Raw genomic sequence first — 20,953 nt, 5'->3', positions numbered from 1 at the left:
TTTTAGTTGAAGAAAAGCCCATATAAAACACTTGTGGAATGTAAGGTCGGAATAATTACATGTTGTCATTCTAGATTGAACTATAGAAGATAATTTGTAGATAAAGACTTGAAAGACCTCTTTATTTGTTGCTGTAGTTTTGTGACGGATACACACTCGTGTCTGTACAAAAACAGGCATGTTCATCTGCTCCACATGCAGATCAGAAGCAAAACAAGGTGGTGAACTTTTGTATCTGGATAAAAGCACCAGGACTGTCACATATTATCACAGGCAGTCCTGTAATTCTTTGTTCTTCATCCATTCCTCATAGCATGTGCTGAACACTATCCGCTCATAGATTCACCTACCTGGATGGAATTCCTGTGAAAATATTATTTCTGCAAACAAAGATTCCTGGAAATCATGAGAAACCCAGACCATCTCATCCCCTGCACAGGCTGCAGGATTTTCTGGTTATTTTAGCTTTGTGTATATTTGCAAGAAAGATGATCTGTGTGGTTTTGCATGCGTGACTTGGGATGAAATATGGATGGCATGTTGGAGATTGTTTACATTGTTTGCCACAAAAAGCGTGTTGTCAATCTACAATTTTTGTTTGGATTTGCCTCAGAGTTCACTACAATTTGGTTTATTGGATTTCTAATTCTGTGCATGCTTTTTTCATGCTGGATTTGTGTATGATTTTTGAAGCAAAGGCTTCTGGGGGAGCCTCCAATGCAGATGTTGCGTACACAGATGTCAGAAAAGTGAACTCTCTGCAATAATTATGTTACATCAAATTATTGTTGATTGGTGTGATGCGTCCAGCGTACTGAACACCATTTTGAACCATAAATAATTTCTGACTGTTTTGGATTCAGTAGGATAGTGCCTGAAATCTGGGCCTGTCCTATTTCCAACTATCCTCACCATTGCAATGGATTGTTGGAAAAACATACAGTAAGAGGTTGATTACCAATTACATACTGGAGACCCGGTGTTCAATTTATCGTTATTCCATTAGAGCTGCACTGTGCCTCTGCTTTGTAGTCTGTAGTATGAAAAGTTGTTCCAAATGTTGTAAAGAAACTGCTTGAATTTGAACAAAAACATTTATTTGTTAAATGTAACCTGTCATGAGTATTTAGGCCATCAAGCATCACCAACTTGTTATCCAAAACTTTAACAGGATCACAGTAATGTCCTACTATAATCTGGAAGGTTCGGCATTGTTTGGAAAGAGAACTTTGAACGCTGTGAATAACCTACGGACTCCCAGGTGTAGAGAAGATTACCTGCAGCAACTACCAGAGAGAATTGTGATGATCTCCTTGGTTTATTTGATGTAATCTTGATCAATTATTGTTCACTCAAGGCGTAAATCACCACTTAAAGTAAATATATTAGTAGGAGAGGTAGGGAAAGGGTGTGTGGGAATAGAAATCATTGATTTAAAACTTAACTTTTATTATTTTGTTTATAAATAACCATACAGAGCGGGTCACGGTGTACGTATGCTGATCTTCACACGCATAAGGTAGGGTGAAGTGGGAGAGAATGTTGACACTCATCCGGACACTGCGCGATGCTCTCTCTGCATTTTGGATACTTTCCATACCAGCAGCATCTGTCAATGAGACAGATTTTCATTCTACACCAAAAAATAAAACATTTTAAATCTATTGCTTATCTTTCATATCTATTTCCACACATCCTTTCCCACTAAAATACAGGTAGATGATGTAATTGAACTATTTAAAGTTTGTATACTATTCCCTATCAGCAGGAGAGGTGATACCAGGCTGGTTAGTGAGGGTGCCCCTACTTGGTTTCCATGTTGTTGTTTTTCTTTGTTTCTGTTGAATTACAACAAAATTTCTCCAAAAACTTTTTTCTGCTATTTTGTGGAAAAACACCTACAAAAATATGACAAAATTACATATCAAAAACAGCCTAGAGGCTCCATACACATTAGATGAAAATAAGTTAGAACATAGGTCTTAATAAATCTATTTGACCAAACATCTACAGGCTTATTCATTATATTGCCCCACCGGCTCCAGCCTCTTGATGTATCCGGTGGGTGGCTGTGCAGCATTATGTTTCTACGACAGGTACTACCTAGTGTAGACCTAAGCACAGCCAGCAACTTTTCAAGTGTGAAAAGTTGCTGACTGCAGCAAGTGCAGCGGCACAGGAATGCCCCGCCGCAGCCCACTTCCTTGCCAACCGTGCCCCCCCTTCACCCCCCCTGCTGTGGAGGTGGCAGAAAGGGGAAAGTAATAGAAAGTGCTACTGATACTCTAGCATTGCATGTGACTTCTACTCTACCCACCAAATATTCATATTTTCCTGCACTCTCCTCTGATAGAAAATATCAAGGGAGATAAGGATAAAGCAATTTGGAATGCAACTGTCTAATTAATTTGCTTTGGGAAATAGTACACTGCCAGAGGCTCCCACCATACATTGTAAATGCAATTTTAGCTGAACCTATCTCAGGGTAAGATAGACATTTGTTCAGCCCACAGGTTTTAAGCCGGGCCATGAATGCATTCACATATTCTAAATATTTTGGTGTGAGACTACAACTCCAGTTTTAACATATTTACTCCGTTGTACGTATACCAATCAATGACAAAATATCTTGCTGCTCCAACAATGTGTAACGCATTGTTGTAAACCTTAATCACCTCAACATAGCAGGAATGTTAGGGGTTTTTACAAAGTGGAAATGTGGAAAGCAGGTAGGCATATCCCTTGTACTTTCCGCTGCCTCTCTGCATTTCTTAACATGTCTGCTGGAAAAGATAACATAGTTGATAAGAGTGAGCTTTTCAACATCTACATATCAGTGATAAGAGAAGGAGGAAGTGATGGATTGTTCACATACCAACTCATTAGACTGTTTAGGTGAAACTTATTTCAGAAAAGAAAAACAATAGCAGCTCAATGTTTAGCTTTTCTGCCAAATGTGATTGTAATGGTTTTACGCCAGGCTGTCAGTCATATGAGAGCACAGTGAAGGATGCTGGTATACAAGTAAATGTGTAATCCGTAGCAGCATATACATACTGAACCAGGAGACTGGCAAGATTACAGGAAATCCATCAGAGCTGGTTCATGGGGATTGATAGTGAAAACAACAGTGAATGGGGTATGAGCTCAAGAAACAAAAGAAATGATGCAATAGAATTACCTGTCACTATAGCAACTAAAGCAATGCCAATTTCAGTTTTTTACTGCACTATACAAATATTCAGTTTAGATGCAAGAAAAAAAAATTCAGCATCCGTCATCAGGTCTCTGCCTGTTTCATCGCTATGCATTACCAAAAAAAATTAATTTTCAATCAAATATTTCCAATATCATATAGAGCCATCACAGCATGCCTTTCCCAATATATCTCTGTCCATTCTGATATCTATCATTCTTATGTTTATGGTCATCATAAGACCAGCTTATTTGTTCTGTCCTTGTCTCTGTTCTCTCCTATATGATTTTCTTGATGCTTCAGCCGTTTTTATTATTCCCTGCTATTAAAACCACTTAAATGGATTTTAAAATCTTCAGGACCATAACCCTGCTGCCACTATACACATGGAATGCTATAACGAATAGGAAATGAATAGTGAATATCTAGAAGAGACAGTCTTTCTGAGTAGAATTTTCAGCAGTAAAAGGTTTTAGTCTTGTAATCTCAAGATTGTGCAGCTTATAGGGATCAATGGTCAGGGGTTAAATGAGACAAGTTGGACACGGTCAGAGGATCTAGGACCTAGCTTGACATTACTAGTGGAGAAGAAAAGCAAAGAAAGGATTACGGGTGCCTGTCCTTGTCTGTGTGTATATATAATTGTATTAATGTCAAGTGGTGACATTATAAAGCCATATGGACATGTGGTAGGGAGCTTATTCTTTGCATTGCTCTTGGTTGGTAGAATTTTAATTAGATTTTGATGTTAGAAAATTAGGATTCTCATTTTATCTCTATTTAAGATACCCAGTATTAAGAGACACTATGGGGGATGTGCACTGCCGGGGAGGGGCACAACAGAGTGAGAAGCTACATGGCGAACCTGTTCCATGCCTACATACTTTTTAAAAAACTGCTAACATTTGTTGGCAGGTTTTTATACAAAACTACGCCAGGTCCAACCTGGCATAGTTTTGTCCTGAAGCATGGCTGACCAACGGATGCATGGAGAGGCCTATGCCTCTTGATGTATCTGCTGTGACATGGGTGTATTAACCGGTGTATGATAAATTCCCCCGTTAGTTTAGATTGCCCCAATTGAATACCCATTTATACGCAACATTCATAATTTGTGCACCCCAATAGATAGACATCCCATTCCTACAGAATATTACCATGTCCTTCCATCCCTTTAAAATTTGACTGATTTGTGCCTTACTCCAATTTACTCTTACCCCTTTGCCCCTTATTCCAACTCCTATATACTATGACCATCCTATGCCCTTACTCCTATAAATATTGCAACCCTGTGCCATTACTGCTAAAGGATACAAAATTTTAGGCACAGACACTAAAATGCCTAATGGTAAATACAACTTTGAGAGAGGAGTAACTAAGTCTGACAAAGCTAACAGACACAATATCTCTCTGGAAATATTCGAATAATGAACAAAATAATCCAGCATATGGCAAAATTAAAATTGGTAGACTCTATGGTCTGTCAGATTGGTTTTGTGAAAATCATACATGTTTTTTAACTAAGAAGAATAAAGTCAGCCAATTTTGAACCCCAGTTGAGTAACATCCGTGCTACCTTGTAGGAAAGGAGGAGTACTACTCATGTTTTGCCCTTATCTATCTTATTATTAACTAGGAGTTACCAACAATTTCTAGGGACCTAGCTATAGGGGGTGCAGATGAAGCAGTTGTACCTGGACTGTAGTGCCTTTTGGTGGACACAAGCTAAATGAGAACATGTTAGATGGATGTTCTGTTACTGCTTTTCCAGCATATCTGTATAAGATTATGTTCATTGTGCATTGCAGGTTCACCTCCATTGAAGATTCCTTTTAAAATGGACACTCTGATGAGTGTCCATAAACTTTTCTTAGATGGCTTTTGTTATCTAACTAGTCTTGGTTATCTGCAGTCTAAACCCACTACAACACCTGTCACCTACCTAACAAGCTTTGCAAACCGTATTGGTTAGGACTTCTAGTTGACAATCACTATAATGAGTGCACATGAAAGATGACAAGAGACAGGGACAAACAACAGATAACAGACAGATAAGCCATATCAGACAGACCAGGGTCAAATCCAAGATGTGGCAGTGAAGCACATTGCAAGAGATTGGTCAAATAACATTGCAGAGGTCAGATACACAGTATAGCAAAAGCAATAACACACAGAGGTACAAAAGTATAATGTGGTAACCATACAGTATATTGCAGAATCCCCACTTAATGGCCACACATATTATTGGTATGACCTCCAGCTTTTGAGTATGTGGAGCGGTGACCTTTATAAAATATTAAATTGTTTGTGTGTCATATTATACTGTATAATGTTAATGTTAATTTTTCTTTTAATATTTTAGTTTAGAAATTATTTCTGTACTTTCATACTTTTTTCTACCAATAGTCCATTGTTTTTTTTTAAACCTAATATAATTTAGTGTTTTATTAAGTGAATGAACAGAAACTGCTTTCATCAATAACATACACATAAAATTAATGTGATTGTTTATTCCTAAGATCACACAGTATACATTTATACGCCCACATAGCCACAGAAAAATCACAACATGCTATCTAAGTAATGATTGTTTCCAACATAGTGGTTTTAAAGACTGGAAATGGAGAATTGTATCAACATTGGGTTAGCAGGAGAGTACATAAGGCTGAACTCTTGAAAGGTTTATGGCAATGTCACATTAGATTTTTGCTTATGATGGGTTGAGTATGTTGAATTACTGCATGCTCTATAAAATAGCAGATTGCTGCTTTGTCTGGGATCTACATACAAACAGGAAAAGATACAAGTAACATCTGTCTTGAAAATGTATGTGTAGTGGGTGAAGAATGGTGTTTTCAGAATGTCTGTGGTAAAAACCGATGATAATTTCCACTCTTATAAAGTGTTGCAAGCTTGAGTATATTTCAGAAGCAGTCAGAAACACTAGGCAGGTTTATTACTGCTTCTGCCTTCTCCATTCTTCACTGCATAGCACTGCTTCATATGATTGCAGGGTCTGCAAGGTTTTAGTAGAGCTGCTGGGTCTTATCAGACCCAGAACAGCTCTTTCCCAAGCATTTGGGTTGTTTTCCCTCATATATATATGCCCCCAGTTATAGTGTAAGCATAAAAGAACATTTTCAAAGGTATTTGTAAGTAAAATCACACACACATAATAATAATAATAATAATAGGTATTTAGAAATAAAAACAAATATTTGGAAATAAATTAAAGAAAACCCTATATAAAACATTGCTATAGTCACCCCATCTACTCAAGACTATACATATTATATATCAATTTGTAAAAGTCATTTTGATTTACTGTATATACTCGGGTATAAGCTGACCCAAATATAAGCTGAGGTCTTTTATCGCAAAAAAAAAACCTATTGTCTTAAGTATAAGCCTAGGGTGGGAAATGCCTCCCCCCCAGTGTATAGCTAGCCAGCCCGCAGTATATAGCCATCAAGGCCGTCGCAGTATATAGCCATCAAGCCCACCTCCAGTATATAGCCATCCAGCCAGATCCCAGTATATTACCAGCTAGACCCCAATATACAGACAGCCCCTTCCCCAGTATATAGCCAGCCTACTCCCAGTATATTGCCAGCCAGCAAGCCCCCTGTGTACAACCAGACCCTACCCCAGTATATAGAAAAGTAAACTCATTATTCACCATTTTAAAGCCGGACGCAGGTCCTCTTCGTGAAAAGTCCCGTGATGGCTGTGCACATACAATGTTGCCAAAGGAAGCTGACATCATAGTGTGACATCATAGTGTGCACCCAGTTAGCAGATGAAATGAAGAGGACGAAAGAAAGAAGAGGACCTGCAGGGGCTTGAATAGAATATAAGCCGATTTTCAGTTTTTGGACTGAAAAACTCTGCTTATATTTAAATTTATAGACTGTAATTTGATAATTCCAAAAATATAAACTATACATTTGAAAATAAACTTTTTTTTTTCACTTTTTGTAACTTTAACCGCACAAAAGAACTAAATGTAAAAAAAAATCCTTTAAGATTTGTTAATTTTGAACTTACATGACCTATTTGGTATGGTATACTATATGGTTTACCCATAATAAGAGTTAGGGGAAAAATAGGTGAAGCTCCAATATTTTTATGAAGAAACCTAAAATATTTTATAAACCTAATATTCTAATATTTGCTCATCTTAAAGCTTTCTGATGTTTATGGCTAGCTTTAGGTCATAGGCCTAAAGGCCTGACCTCTTCATGGTTCATGTTCTACTTTTTCCTCTGGCTCTCCTGTGAAGCAGCGTACATTCATCATAAATCATTACGGCAGCCAGCAGTGCCATATGTGTCTGATCAAGGCCTTTGACGCCATGATCCATGATGTCTCTCACTTTTTATCAGCAAAGGAAAACAAGTAGACATATGAGAACGCCTCCACTGATTTCTCCTATCTTCAGCTGGATCCATATCTCTAATATGTTTTAATCTGTTTATCACTTGGTTCTATCTAATTCATTTGGTTGTTTATTTTCTTTAGGACATTTTCATGTTTTCTTTCAATGATATATCTTAAAATTGTTTCACTTTGTGTATGCCAAGTTCAACAAAAACAGAATAAAATGAAGATGAAAGGCTTGAGGAACCAAATTGACAGACTAAAGATAAATGAAACATTGTCCCCTGGTCTCATGCACTCCTTTATCTGAAGCCTTCAGCTTGCCGTCTGTGAGAAGGGCAGTGGAGATTTCCATGACTTCCTTTGAAACACCAGAATATGTCACGTCTGGGACATGTGTTTCCAGTTTGTTGTGTCTTCAACTTTAAGTGTAAATTCTGAGTAGATTTGTATGAGAAATTTTGGCAGCAGGGGCATTGCTTTGATAAGTGAAATAGGCCTACCACATAGGCGACACTGTACTCCAACAGGAAACATTTTTCATGTTTGATATTATTTAGAAAAAGATTACGAACAACTGTCCACAGGAAATGTCCAGCTAGAAAATCAGGAGAGTAACAAGATTCAGACTGATAGACTTATATAAATATAGACTGGCTTAAACCTTTCTGAGCTGAGACACAAGGAAACAGGACCATTGAAATACCAAGTTCTCAATACAATCTAGTCAAAGCCAAGAAGTGTTTATTTCATCAGCATAGAGTAGTTATTTAGAATACAAGGGCTATTCGTTGCACCAAAGCCCTGGTGCCTGAGAAGCCTAAAGGTCCATGTGCCAGACAGTCCTATAAATGGTTATAGGGCATAATGTTATACATTTTACATTCTTGTCCTAAAGTAATACATCTGTTTCAAGTCAGGATAATAATTTCATGAAATGGAACCTTTCTTGATAAAACCTCAAAATTAATCTGTCATCAGGAAAAGTTGTGTCACTGAAGAAAGATATAAAAGGATCACTTTTGATCTACGGGTCCCAGACATGTCTTTTTACGACCAAGCACAAAATGATGGATCAGACTATAATTCTACTGCTAATGACTCTTGCAATAATGCAATCTTTTTCTTTGGGTTGCCCTGCTATGATGTATATACCCATGAATTCCTTTTAAAGTGGTTGTCCACTTTAAAAAAAATAATTGATACTTTTTGTAATGAAAAGTTAATTAAAATAAAAGTAAATTTCCCAATATACTTTCTGTATCAATTCATCACTGTTTTCTAGATCTGTGTTTGATGTCATTCATCAGGAATCTTCAATATTTACTTCTACTGGTTCATTACACAAATAAAATCAATTATTTGCTGAAAGTGGACAACCCGTCTAAGCTTGCATACTTCTTATACATTTTGAGAAATTGGCTCTCTTGTAAATCTTATGCGGTCAAACAAGGAATTAAATCCCAGCACAAGAAAATATAAGTGATTATTTCTCTTTTTTGCAGAGATGAGAACCTACTTTTAATGAAAATATAGTAGTTTGGGTTTTACATGACCTTATCATTTAAAATACTGGATTTTATTCTAGTTACTTCTTTTAAAGTACATAATCTTTTTGCATATATTTTCCATAGTCTTATGGAGGAAAGTGTTTGGATTCCTTAAGGTACACAAACAGGATACTCTGTGTGGAGTTAATACTATACAGAGCAGTAAACTGGTTGTCAGGGAGGCCTTATTGTGCTTTGGGCTATGCTTGTTTAATTACCCTCTTAAAGGACCTTAATTGATTGTGGATAAAGTGTCACTGACAACACATTCCAGATCTTTTTACTGTTACTCTTGTGTTCCCATACCACTGTATAATAAGATAACCCAGCTCCTGTCCTCTCACAGAGTTGTCATTGAGAATAACATGCATAGAGCTGTCAATCACTTGTAATGAACTGCTGTATATTGCTGTATAGATTCCATGTGTATTATACTACCACGTGCACATATCAATATGCTATGTGATCATCTTTAGTTATTAAATATTTAAATGAAAAATTATTGACAGGTAAAATAGCTACTAGGAATAATTTAGGTAAAAAAATGTTAGGTGAATGTCTTACTGGATAGCTGGTATCTTTACCTGACTAGAGCAGTCAAGTCACTTCATTCTAAATTTACTTTGGAACTGTTAGTTTAATGTTTTTGCAATAATACTAATATCTGATATCCCAAGCCACTCAAGCAAATCAAGTCAATTCTTACTTCTCTTTTGCTGTACAAATTATCACTTGGGTAAATCAGGGCATAAACATTCTTACCAGCTTTCATTTGCTCAAAATACAAAATGAAATTCTTCTTTTATTGAAAAAGATTAATAAGCGGCGAAAAAAGAAATGACTTCTGATATTGTCAGTAGAGAGGAATTATATAACACCCACGTTAGTCATTGGGGCAGATAGGCTGCTGCATGAATCATACTTTAGCATTGTTATCCTCTTTCCAATGTGGGCTGTATTGTAATTGCACTCCTCAGCTGTCCCTTGAGAACACAGAAGTACATAATGCTTTTAGCACATATGTATCAAGGTGAGCAATGAGCAAGGCTAAGATTTTTTTTCTCTCAATTCACTGCTAAACAGTTCAAAGTAATGTCAGCTATGCAGTCACGACTGGTATCTTTAGGGAGACGGAAGTTGCCTGTAGCCCACAAATGGTTCTTGAGATTGTGCTTCCTGACAATCTAAGATAATGGCACACGCAAATCTCATAGGTGTAACATCCAGTTGTCAGTTTATTCATTTCCAAGTGGAATGACATTGTTTAAACGCACAGTTACAAGTAAAGATGCTTCAGGATTGTTGTTTCAAGGAAAATGCAAGAATTTACTTTAACAGAACACCCTGTCGTCTGGACTAATCCAGCCACTGTTGTGCTTGCTTAACAATTGAAGTGCATCTGTGCTTATTGAGAACCCACAGAGATATTTTTATAATACACTCTTAGTTTTTACTTCAAAAAATTCAAGAAGGGGAAATGGAAACTAATTTTTTTTCTTACTTATGGCATTACGCTATAGCCACATATTCTTTTGAGGTTCTTTCACAAGATGGCAATATTTATATTGCTGTTTTTGCAGACATCACTATGTAAACCTTGCCGAACTGTGTTCTGAGTTAATGGTTAAATTGCTGTACTATCTAATTATGAATGTACACATCTATTTTCAGAACTCCTGAAGATGTATCTGGAGACATCCAATGGGGATGCTAGAAATGTGTAAAATGAGAATACCCTTTTAAGGGGACATATGGTACCATTACTTTCTTTGAGATAACCACAGTACTAATAGAAATAACTTGGAATCTAAGTTAAAGTAAATCTACAACCAAAACCAGATCCAGGCACTGTGATTCTGGTAATCTACTTATATATGTTATCCATGTCCTTCTTCCTGCTCAAAATCAACTTTTTATATTATGCTAATGAGCCTTAAGGTCTACTGTGGTGGTTCCCTTAGCCATTCCGTCCTGCAGCATCATAGGTGGTTACAGTGTGCAATGAGCACTTCCCCCTCCCACTGTGTGCTGGAACTTTGTACTGCAGTGGAAATCAGGCAAAGGGAGGGGTGAAGTGCCAAGTAGAAGCAGGGGCATTGAGGGTCATTAAGTGTAACAGCCTGTGAAGCTACAGCACTGAGGGGCTCTGGGAACTGCCCTAGTAGTCCGTTAGGTTCATTAACATAATATTAAAAGTTGATTTTAGGAGGTAGGAGGCCAAGGATAACAAATATAGGTAGATTATCACAGTACCTGGATCTATGAGAAAGTCCCTTGGTGTATCCAGGTAGATTTTCTCTAAGTGTATGCTGCTTCTCTGTGGAAGAGGGGGAGAGATTGGCTACTTGTAAAATACAGAACTTGAAGGGGAGGGAGGATTCTCCAGGACTGTACAAAGCGGAGGTGGTAGATAAGGACTACACAGTGCATCCACATTACCCAAATCCAGTGCATCATTCCTCCCACGTCACGATCCCCGATCTGGAATGTCCAATGATCATGGATTGTGCCGCGATTCACTACGAGCGTGCGACCAATATCCTGCATGTGTCGCTCCCTGCTCAGGTCTGCCAGAGTTCATCATCTTCTTCCTGGTGCATGTGAGTGCATGACTTGCGACACAATTTAAATCTTAAATCCCACACTCAGCTTGAATATGTTGGACCTACGGCCTCCCAATCCCCGATTTCTGTAGCATGAAAGCTGCCGCTGATGCGTTAAAATCCGATCATGTGCGCCAAAAAGCCTTGCTAAATGAGGCGCACAGCGGCGATAGTGTGGTACACAGACCCTTAGTAAATGAGCCCCTATATGTTACAGTGAGTGCATTTCTCTTAAAAAAAAATATCTAACCATGTTGACATTTTTTCAGGAATGGTTTTATTCTCTGCTAAATATATTCCAAACCAAAGTATTTTATATAATTGTAAGATATTGTATAAATACAACACATCTTTATGGATGAATAATGTGCAAAACTCTTAAAATCTCTCTGCAGTGTTGTCAATGAGTCACCATTCTCGTTTACCACCGATCCAAAGTTCTGGTGTAGAAACCCCAGTAAACAGTCATTTCCCTGCAGATTCTCCTCCCCAATTGAGAGCCGAAAATCTGCTGGTCATGTTGATTTCCTTTTGGAAAAAATGCACATGTTTATGGGATTTAAAAAAAAAGAAAATGCTTGAGGAAAGACATATATATGGTAATACAATAGCAGCAGTAGAGATAAAGGTGTTGTGAGAGCACATTTACTAACCTTTGTAGAGGAATGTCAGGGAGATTTTTAAAACAGAATGCACCACACCTACCTGCATCGCTTAAACCACACATGGTGAATATAATGCTCAGTACAAACCCGTTTTCGTGCGGTCCCATTCCCCCTTCTAGTATCATATATCAAAATATATCAAAATTAGCATAGCAGCTTATGTTTTTCCCCCCCACTATTACGGTATAAAGGAAGTGGGGAACAGAAAGTGAACATTGACTTTCTAGTCATCTTCCATTCTTAGTTTCTGTTACTCTCTCCTAAAACAGATAATAGAATGGAAAATGCAGATGCGGTGGGAACTGAGACCCCAGATCCCCCCTTCCCGACACTACATACGACCATTTGCCATACAAGACTCATAATGTAGTCCTCACTTTAGTCTGCCCTGTTTTTTTTTATAAATGAGGGCCATTATGGCCATCTGAATAAAACTTAACAGAAATAGGGTTGTGACTAATGGTGGGTCTTTTATGAGCTGCTGGTTTTATAAGTTTCTGGTTTTCTTGCTCTCAATTTTTTTCATTCTAAGTAATAAAATAGTACTTTAAAATAGCCAATGGGCCCACATTTATCAAAACTGTGTAGTGTGCAGAGTGTGCCAGATTAATCAAAACTGGTGCACATTCTTCATTAATTTGGGGCCCCCTGCACTGCTCTGGAAGGATGTTTTTTGGTGCACTTTGTTTATGCTGCACAATTGTGGCACACGTCAGTTAATAAATGTGGCGCAAACTCCAACTAATCGGTATATCGTCTCTTTAGGTGAACATTTTCTGTCTTGTAGAATACAGTTCAGCCACGACACAAAACTTTATAAATACACTTGCAAGCAATTTGCACGTTCCTTTCAGACAGTAAACTGGTACAAATACTTTAATTTAAGTTGGGCCACTATATCTAATTTCTCATCACACGTGATATAATACTTATATTATGTTCTTAAAAGTAGAAATTCTATTTTATTTTGTTTTAACTTTTCTGTAGGAAATGTGACATCCTATATGATCACATTGAATGCTTAAAAAAGGGAAAAAAACACTAACTCACAGGGAAGGAATGCAAAGATGAAGATAGCTGATGAAATCTATCACCTGGCAATCCTGTTTTGCAGGAAACAGGGAAGTGAATTAGGCTTATTATTGAGATAATTGTAAAATAAATTTGAGAGACCTATTTCTAACCACAGAGTAACATAAAAGTGGTTAACAATCCCTCATTGTTAGAACGGTATGATTATCAAGGGTGTTGCACAGCTGGGATCTAGCAGAATAGTTTCAAGCAGTTATTATTTGGATCAGCAGAGGCTAAAAGGGATGTTCAGCTAGGATTAAAAAAAACTTACAAGTGTGATGGCCAGATACAGACAAGGATAGTGAACCCTAAAACTGAGCCCCCCAAACTGTGCCTTCCTACTTCATGGATCCACACAAACGGTGACCAGTAGCTGGGCATTTTTTCCTCCCTATGCCAAAGTGCATACACAAAACACGACAGACAAAAAAATAATACACAAGAATAATGAGTGGTCTGGGTCACAACAGTGATAGCTTAGAAGGCAAAAATCACAGATACAAAGGGATAGTCACAAAACAAGAGCCAAAGTGCAGGAACCAGGAGTACAGATAATAGAGTAGAATTCACACAAAAAAGAAAAACAGGTAAAGGAAATATACAGTATAAATGATATACATTACCATGATTATTATGTAGCTACAGAACACAAAAATCATTATAGTATTATCGGCTTTGCAGTACCTTCAGAGATGCAATGTTATTTTTCATTTTTATAGCCATATAATTCTTCACTTGAGGCAAGCTAGGTTTCTTGCTTGTTTGGAAATTTTTATTTTGTCTTTGTAGAATTTGATGTTTCCATTATATTGTAATAGAGTGGAAGGAATGTACTTTCCCGTACTAAAGAGGTTCTAAAGTTTCACATACATACATATTATCCTGCAGCTGGTTGGATTGTTTATATGTGGCTCATCCACATAAGTTATCCATATGGACGGACTAGGATACATGTGCTAACTCTTTATTCTCCACAACAACGGTAACAATAGTTGCGTTATGTTCACTTGACACTTATGACACTTGATGAAGTATCTTTATGGAAAATTTGGTAGTCAAAGTAGAAATTGCATCTTATTGCACTTATTGTACAATCACAACCATGGTCACTGGAGCCAATTTATTATGCCTTTTGAGACAGTTTTACAGCATGAAAGAGTTGCAATAAAGAGGTCAGAACTTCTTAATAATTTCGGCACGTCATGTGCACCAGTCTTAATATATCAGCCCTATATTGTTTTTGGCCCTTAGTTTAGGTTTCTGTGGCAATTTAATGGAATTTAGAACCCTTTTGCACATTTTTCTACTCCTATGAAGTGCCAACATACAAATAGTTTAGTGATGCAACATCCTGTATATTTCCCTCTGTGGGGGACACTGATAGGAAGTGCGGTATTGTATGGCTGCCAGTTTGTGATCTATGGCGGGCATAAATCCACTATAGCAGGAACTACTATGGGTTAGCAGTTTTCATGTCTGGTTATTAGGGGAAATGGGGTCGTATCTATATGTGGTCCATATTTCCTAATATGTTATATGGACAATTGCTACCTTTGGGAGACAATCCCTTTTTAAGTTTTAGTGTAAAATGTTGTGTTCATTGTATACAATGTGGTTTACATGTGGAGCTGCAGTTTATAAATGTCAGTGCTTAACTTTTTAACACGGATTTCCAGAGGTCAAGGAATAGTGACCATGAAAGCAATAAATAGATAACTTAGCTTGATAGAGTATCCACTATTGTTCTGTCCTCTGGTTTCCTGCCCTACATTGACATAATGTTCTGGCATTTAGATCCAAAGGAAACATTAAGTATTCTGTTATTGTCTCTAATGTCTGTAATTTAAGGAGTTCACTAGAATATCTGAATTTTAATACAGGCAGCATGGTGGCTCAGTGGTTAGCAGAGTTGCTTTACTCCGCGGGCATCATGAGTTGGAATTGGATGAAGGGGAATGATAATATATATTTTTTCTGTGTGTTTTCTACTACTACTCTGGTTTGATCCTGTACAACAACAAAAAGTCAAAAGACAGGTGAAGGCAAACCTGAGGGATGGAGATCCCAGATTGTACCCGAAAACCTTCTAATTTATCGTAAAGTGCCAACATAGCAGTACGGAGGTTTTACTTTATAAATGAATTAACATCTATTGTCAACAGCTTTCAATGATGCCTTCACTCGAGACCTCCCTGGCCGCCCAAGATGCATCACCTTAAAATAGCATTGAGTGCAGCACTTTCTTGGCATCCTGGGTCAGTTGGAGGAGGCCTGGGGTCACTCAGTACTAGTCTGGTGAACTCTAGAGTTTGGCCATTCTTATGGTCTCCAGATGTTGGTCTGTTACATTATTTAACTGTCAAGTCTAATTTTGCACCTATTATTAACTGGCATACTTTTCTCCAAAAAATTGTGATTTTTTTTTGCATATTATGGCGATCCAGGCTATGCACACTTGCAGTGATGCAATTCTCATTTCATGTGAAGCCAGGAAATATATTTAATATGTTTTCCAAGGTGTTAAATGGAAACCAATGCCTCCTTTTTCTACCTTGAAAGGTAGCCCCCTTAACACCAAGCATGGCTTACATGATGTCTCCATAAGGAGAATTCTTACTTTCTTCAAAAGCCACAAGCTTTTTTTCAAAAAAGTGGCATAACTTTTTCTGCATGCCTCTGTATCTTTGCAGTGGTGCAGTAAAACCCCTATAAACCTGAATGGGAGTACACTTATGGTTTTGAGAGCTATTGCAGGAACCCTAACAGTCTTTTATGTAAAAATGTAAATGAATCATACAATAAATATGTAATTCTATGATTAGCTAATAATTGGCGAGAGAAAAGTAAGGTAAAAAGTAAATCTCATCCTGTACCAGGAGTAAAAATCATTTATTTCAAGTTTTATCCAGTCATTTCCAGAAAATGTTAAAAAAGTGTGACATCCATAATAAATATGAAACTCCATAGAGAACATTAAGAGTCATGTTCCTACAAAGAGCTATTTTGTATGTAGCAAGAGGCATCATTTGAATACATTGTACATCTTTCGTAATTATTGTTGTTGCCAGACATTGATAAACCTCCTGAAAAGACTTAAAACATCTAATGTGTTCCTTGGCTTTAGCCCATGAACGTCAGGAGCTGCTATCCATTTTATTTATGACAACAGGAACAGTTTTTACATTAGGATAGGATAAATTCTTTTTTGGCATTTGGTCTGTTTAGTTTGAGTTAAGGTTTGGTTATGAAGTCAGCAATGTGTATTTTCTAGTACATCGATTGTATTATTGTTTTAGTCTTTTAGTATTTGTGTCTCTTAAGCCTTTCATTGGGCTATTGATTTTTGGCATCTTTGTATGTCTGATTGAAACTTACATCACATAGGATAATTTGTGTATGCAGTTTAACATCAATGCTCTGCACAGGTCATAGCTATAGTACATGACCTAGTCTGTCAGTGACTCTCAAAGTCAAGTAGTGTTCTAGTCTTCCCTTATATACTCTTCCATTTATTTCGTAATATATATTTTGACACAGGATAGTATTATGATGGGGATTAACTGTGTTGTAACAAACTTCTAAAACAAAAGCACTGGAGGAATGAAAACAGTGGGGCACATTTACTTACCTGGTCCTGTCACGATCCCGCGGTGCGTTGTCGGATCGTCACAAGGATCCTTGTGACGAGGATTCGTATCTGCTGCGATTCACTAAGGTCGTGCACCTGAGTTCCTGCAGGTGTCACTGCTGCGCCGGGGTCCGCCGGAGTTTACCTTCTTCTTCCCGTTGCATGTGAGTGCTTGATCTTGTGACACAATTAGTTTTTTAAATTCCGCAGTCTTTCCGAATCCGTCGGGATGCGCCAAAATCCGATCGTGTGCGCCAAAAACCCAGGGCAGTTCGGCGCAAATCTTAAATATTCGGGAAACCCGATGAAAGTGTGGTGATCGGACCCTTAGTAAATGAGCCCCAATATGTTTAGCACACATGTAAGGCCACATTCACACAACTGCAATGGGAGCCGTGATCTGGTTGCACAATATGCGGTTAGATCATGCCCTCAGCCCTGAGGTCTCCAAACAAGTGAGTGTTATGATCGCCGAATGAGGTGACTAAACGAACTGCATTAATAGGAACTACACTCACAGGATTGTTGAATTATCTGCTAGCCGTTATCAATATAAGAAGCAAATAATTGCATGTAAGAAGATTTTGTGAAGACTGATGCACACTCACCGGCCACTTTATTAGGAACACCATGCTAGAAACGGGTTGGACCCCCTTTTGCCTTCAGAACTGCCTCAATTCTTCGTGGCATAGATTCAACAAGGTGCTGGAAGTATTCCTCAGAGATTTTGGTCCATATTGACATGATGGCATCACACAGTTGCCGCAGATTTGTCGGCTGCACATCCATGATGCGAATCTCCCGTTCCACCACATCCCAAAGATGCTCTATTGGATTGAGATCTGGTGACTGTGGAGGCCATTTGAGTACAGTGAACTCATTGTCATGTTCAAGAAACCAGTCTGAGATGATTCCAGCTTTATGACATGGCGCATTATCCTGCTGAAAGTAGCCATCAGATGTTGGGTACATTGTGGTCATAAAGGGATGGACATGGTCAGCAACAATACTCAGGTAGGCTGTGGCATTGCAACAATGCTCATTTGGTACCAAGGGGCCCAAAGAGTGCCAAGAAAATATTCCCCACACCATGACACCACCACCACCAGCCTGAACCGTTGATACAAGGCAGGATGGATCCATGCTTTCATGTTGTTGACTCCAAATTCTGACCCTACCATCCGAATGTCGCAGCAGAAATCGAGACTCATCAGACCATGCAACGTTTTTCCAATCTTCTACTGTCCAATTTCGATGAGCTTGTGCAAATTGTAGCCTCAGTTTCCTGTTCTTAGCTGAAAGGAGTGGCACCTGGTGTGGTCTTCTGCTGCTGTAGCCAATCTGCCTCAAAGTTCGACGTACTGTGCATTCAGAGATGCTCTTCTGCCTACCTTGGTTGTAACGGGTGGCGATTTGAGTCACTGTTACCTTTCTATCAGCTCGAACCAGTCTGCCCATTCTCCTCTGACCTCTGGCATCAACAAGGCATTACCGCCCACAGAACTGCCGCTCACTGGATGTTTTTTCTTTTTCGGACCATTCTCTGTAAACCCTAGAGATGGTTGTGTGTGAAAATCCCAGTAGATCAGCAGTTTCTGAAATACTCAGACCAGCCCTTCTGGCACCAACAACTATGCCACGTTCAAAGGCACTCAAATCACCTTTCTTCCTCATACTGATGCTCGGTTTGAACTGCAGTAGATTGTCTTGACCATGTCTACATGCCTAAATGCACTGAGTTGCCACCATGTGATTGGCTGATTAGAAATTAAGTGTTAACGAGCAGTTGGACAGGTGTACCTAATAAAGTGGCCGGTGAGTGTATATATGTATATATTAAAGCAAAGTAAAAGTTTGAAAAAGTATATAATGGCCTTTAATGGTCGGGTTATAGGACACTGTTCATTGATGGTCAGATCATGGACCCCATTGAGGTATGTGGCACCCGGTTGCTGCGCTGTGAGCACTCGGTGTCTTACCGCACAGCAGCTGAGCCAGGCAGCCACATGGCAAAATATGGGCCTCTTGCTGTTCAATGGAGAGGGAAGGGGTTTAGGAGCGCTCACTCCCCCTCCCTTCTCCACTCCACACGCTTTGTTAATGTAGCCTCTGTAGCTAACTTACCATTATCCACATATATTTCTGGTTTTATATTCTACAATAAACACAGAATGCCAAAAATAATGGTAGTACTGCCACCTTGCATGTAGAGAGGGGGCTGCACAAGCATAGCATTTTCTACTCACTTTAGTAGAACTTGAAAATATAGCCAAACAAGCACTGAAAGGAGTGTTCTGTTGCACGGTCAGACTGTGCGACAAATTTATCAAGCATAGTCTGACAGAATTGTGTCACACACCTTGTGTTAAATGTGCACCAGAAAAAACCTTGGTGCACTCTGTCGAAATAGTGCAGGGGGCAAAAGATTCATGAAGAAGATGGACAACTATTCATGATAAATGTGTGCCATTGGATGTATGGTCCCTTAAAAAATTATTGTGGGAATTGATCCAATAAAAAGAGTTGTATTTTTCACAAACATGTGCTATGCTTAACATTTACCACCAGGGTGAAGGACAGTATGCAAATTAGCCTTAGGGGCTCCAGGATCCATTGGTGTTAATGGAGCTTGGAGCCCCTCAGGCTAATTTGCATACAATCTTGCATCCTGGTGGCAGATGTCCTTTAAATAAATGGATCACACTTTGACCGCCCTGAAACAAAGCTGAAAAATTACTTACATAGTGGCACAATGTAGAGGAGTGTCAAGTATATGATCCTACTGAGAACAATGAATTCCAAACCACAGAGACCACAAAACCACTCAGCAGACCCAGTTAAGATTATCAACCCACATGAAAAGCAGAGGGCTTCATTCACTGTTTGGAACCGTTTGGAAAAAGGAATACTACTGTCCTGAATATGCACAGGCAACATACATTAAATGTCACTTCATTCTTTTTAGTACATACCATCTTCTGACTATTACTTGTGAGTGTTTTGTAAAATGAACATTGTTCTTGTAAAATATGACTAATGTAAGAAATGACAAACAGATGTCACAGTGTCATCAAAAGTGAGTGTAGTTATTATTTTGGATTTGTTATTGAGAAAACATTGCCTGCCACAACAAACAAAACAAATGCACCACAAAAACATACTAAAAGTATAATACACCCAGTTTAAAGAGAGGAATCAACCCTAAAAACAAAGAAAACATTGGAGAAAAATTTAGTCCTAATACCTAAGTGTGGTGCTATATGCACAAGCAGAACTAAGACCAAAATGGTACAAAGCAAATTGGACTGTTTAAGAGGGTTCTGTTTATTTGTATTTTTATCAGTATTTGGGTAAAGGATTGTAAATAGATTTGGCACTAGATCTCCTACTTGTTTATGTTTTTACATATTTATGTTCCCAATTCATACTTCAGCACCTTGCATATCTTATATATACTGCATTCCCCTTCAAACTATTCACACTACAAATATTTTAAAGCGTTTCATGAATTGCAAGGGAGGTAATGGTTTGTTTCATCTTTGCAGCCCTGTCCTCATAGAGGTACTGACTTCTCGGAGTCAATCTTGCATTCCTTTACTCTATCCAGGGAGTGTAGGAGAAGAATTCATCATGAATATTTCCTTCCTCTGACTTCTTCAGCATTCTTGAAAATGGTAGGAGTAGCTTTGGAAAAACAATGTACAGAATCAGTGAGTGGAGGATATAGCAATGGCTGCATTCCTGACTGGTAAACTGTGCCATCATCCTTACGGGGTCTATATATTATATTATTACCTTACTATCACTAAGAGTATAATATATTCACAATAAGTTGATCAGTATTCAGTGGTTGTAAC

The 20,953-nt window shown here is 38.3% G+C and overlaps 1 protein-coding gene and 1 long non-coding RNA gene across 3 annotated transcripts in view; one reads left to right on the top strand and one right to left on the bottom strand.

The window, feature by feature from the left end:
- ARHGAP6 (Rho GTPase activating protein 6) overlaps nucleotides 1-20,953 on the top strand; it is a 381,778-nt gene that overhangs the window by 229,871 nt on the left and 130,954 nt on the right. The window lies entirely within an intron of this gene.
- LOC140116576 (uncharacterized) lies at nucleotides 1,486-6,928 on the bottom strand. The gene is made up of 3 exons (XR_011852828.1): nucleotides 6,876-6,928; nucleotides 1,808-1,898; nucleotides 1,486-1,609 (listed from the first exon to the last, which is right to left on the bottom strand). It is a non-coding gene; the product is annotated as an uncharacterized lncRNA (long non-coding RNA).

This window comes from Engystomops pustulosus, chromosome 2 (genome assembly GCF_040894005.1).
Source record: "Engystomops pustulosus chromosome 2, aEngPut4.maternal, whole genome shotgun sequence".
In the NCBI taxonomy this organism is placed as follows: domain Eukaryota; kingdom Metazoa; phylum Chordata; class Amphibia; order Anura; family Leptodactylidae; genus Engystomops; species Engystomops pustulosus.
The sequence above is the reverse complement of the archived record's forward strand: the minus strand, read 5'-3'. Positions and strand labels throughout refer to the sequence as shown.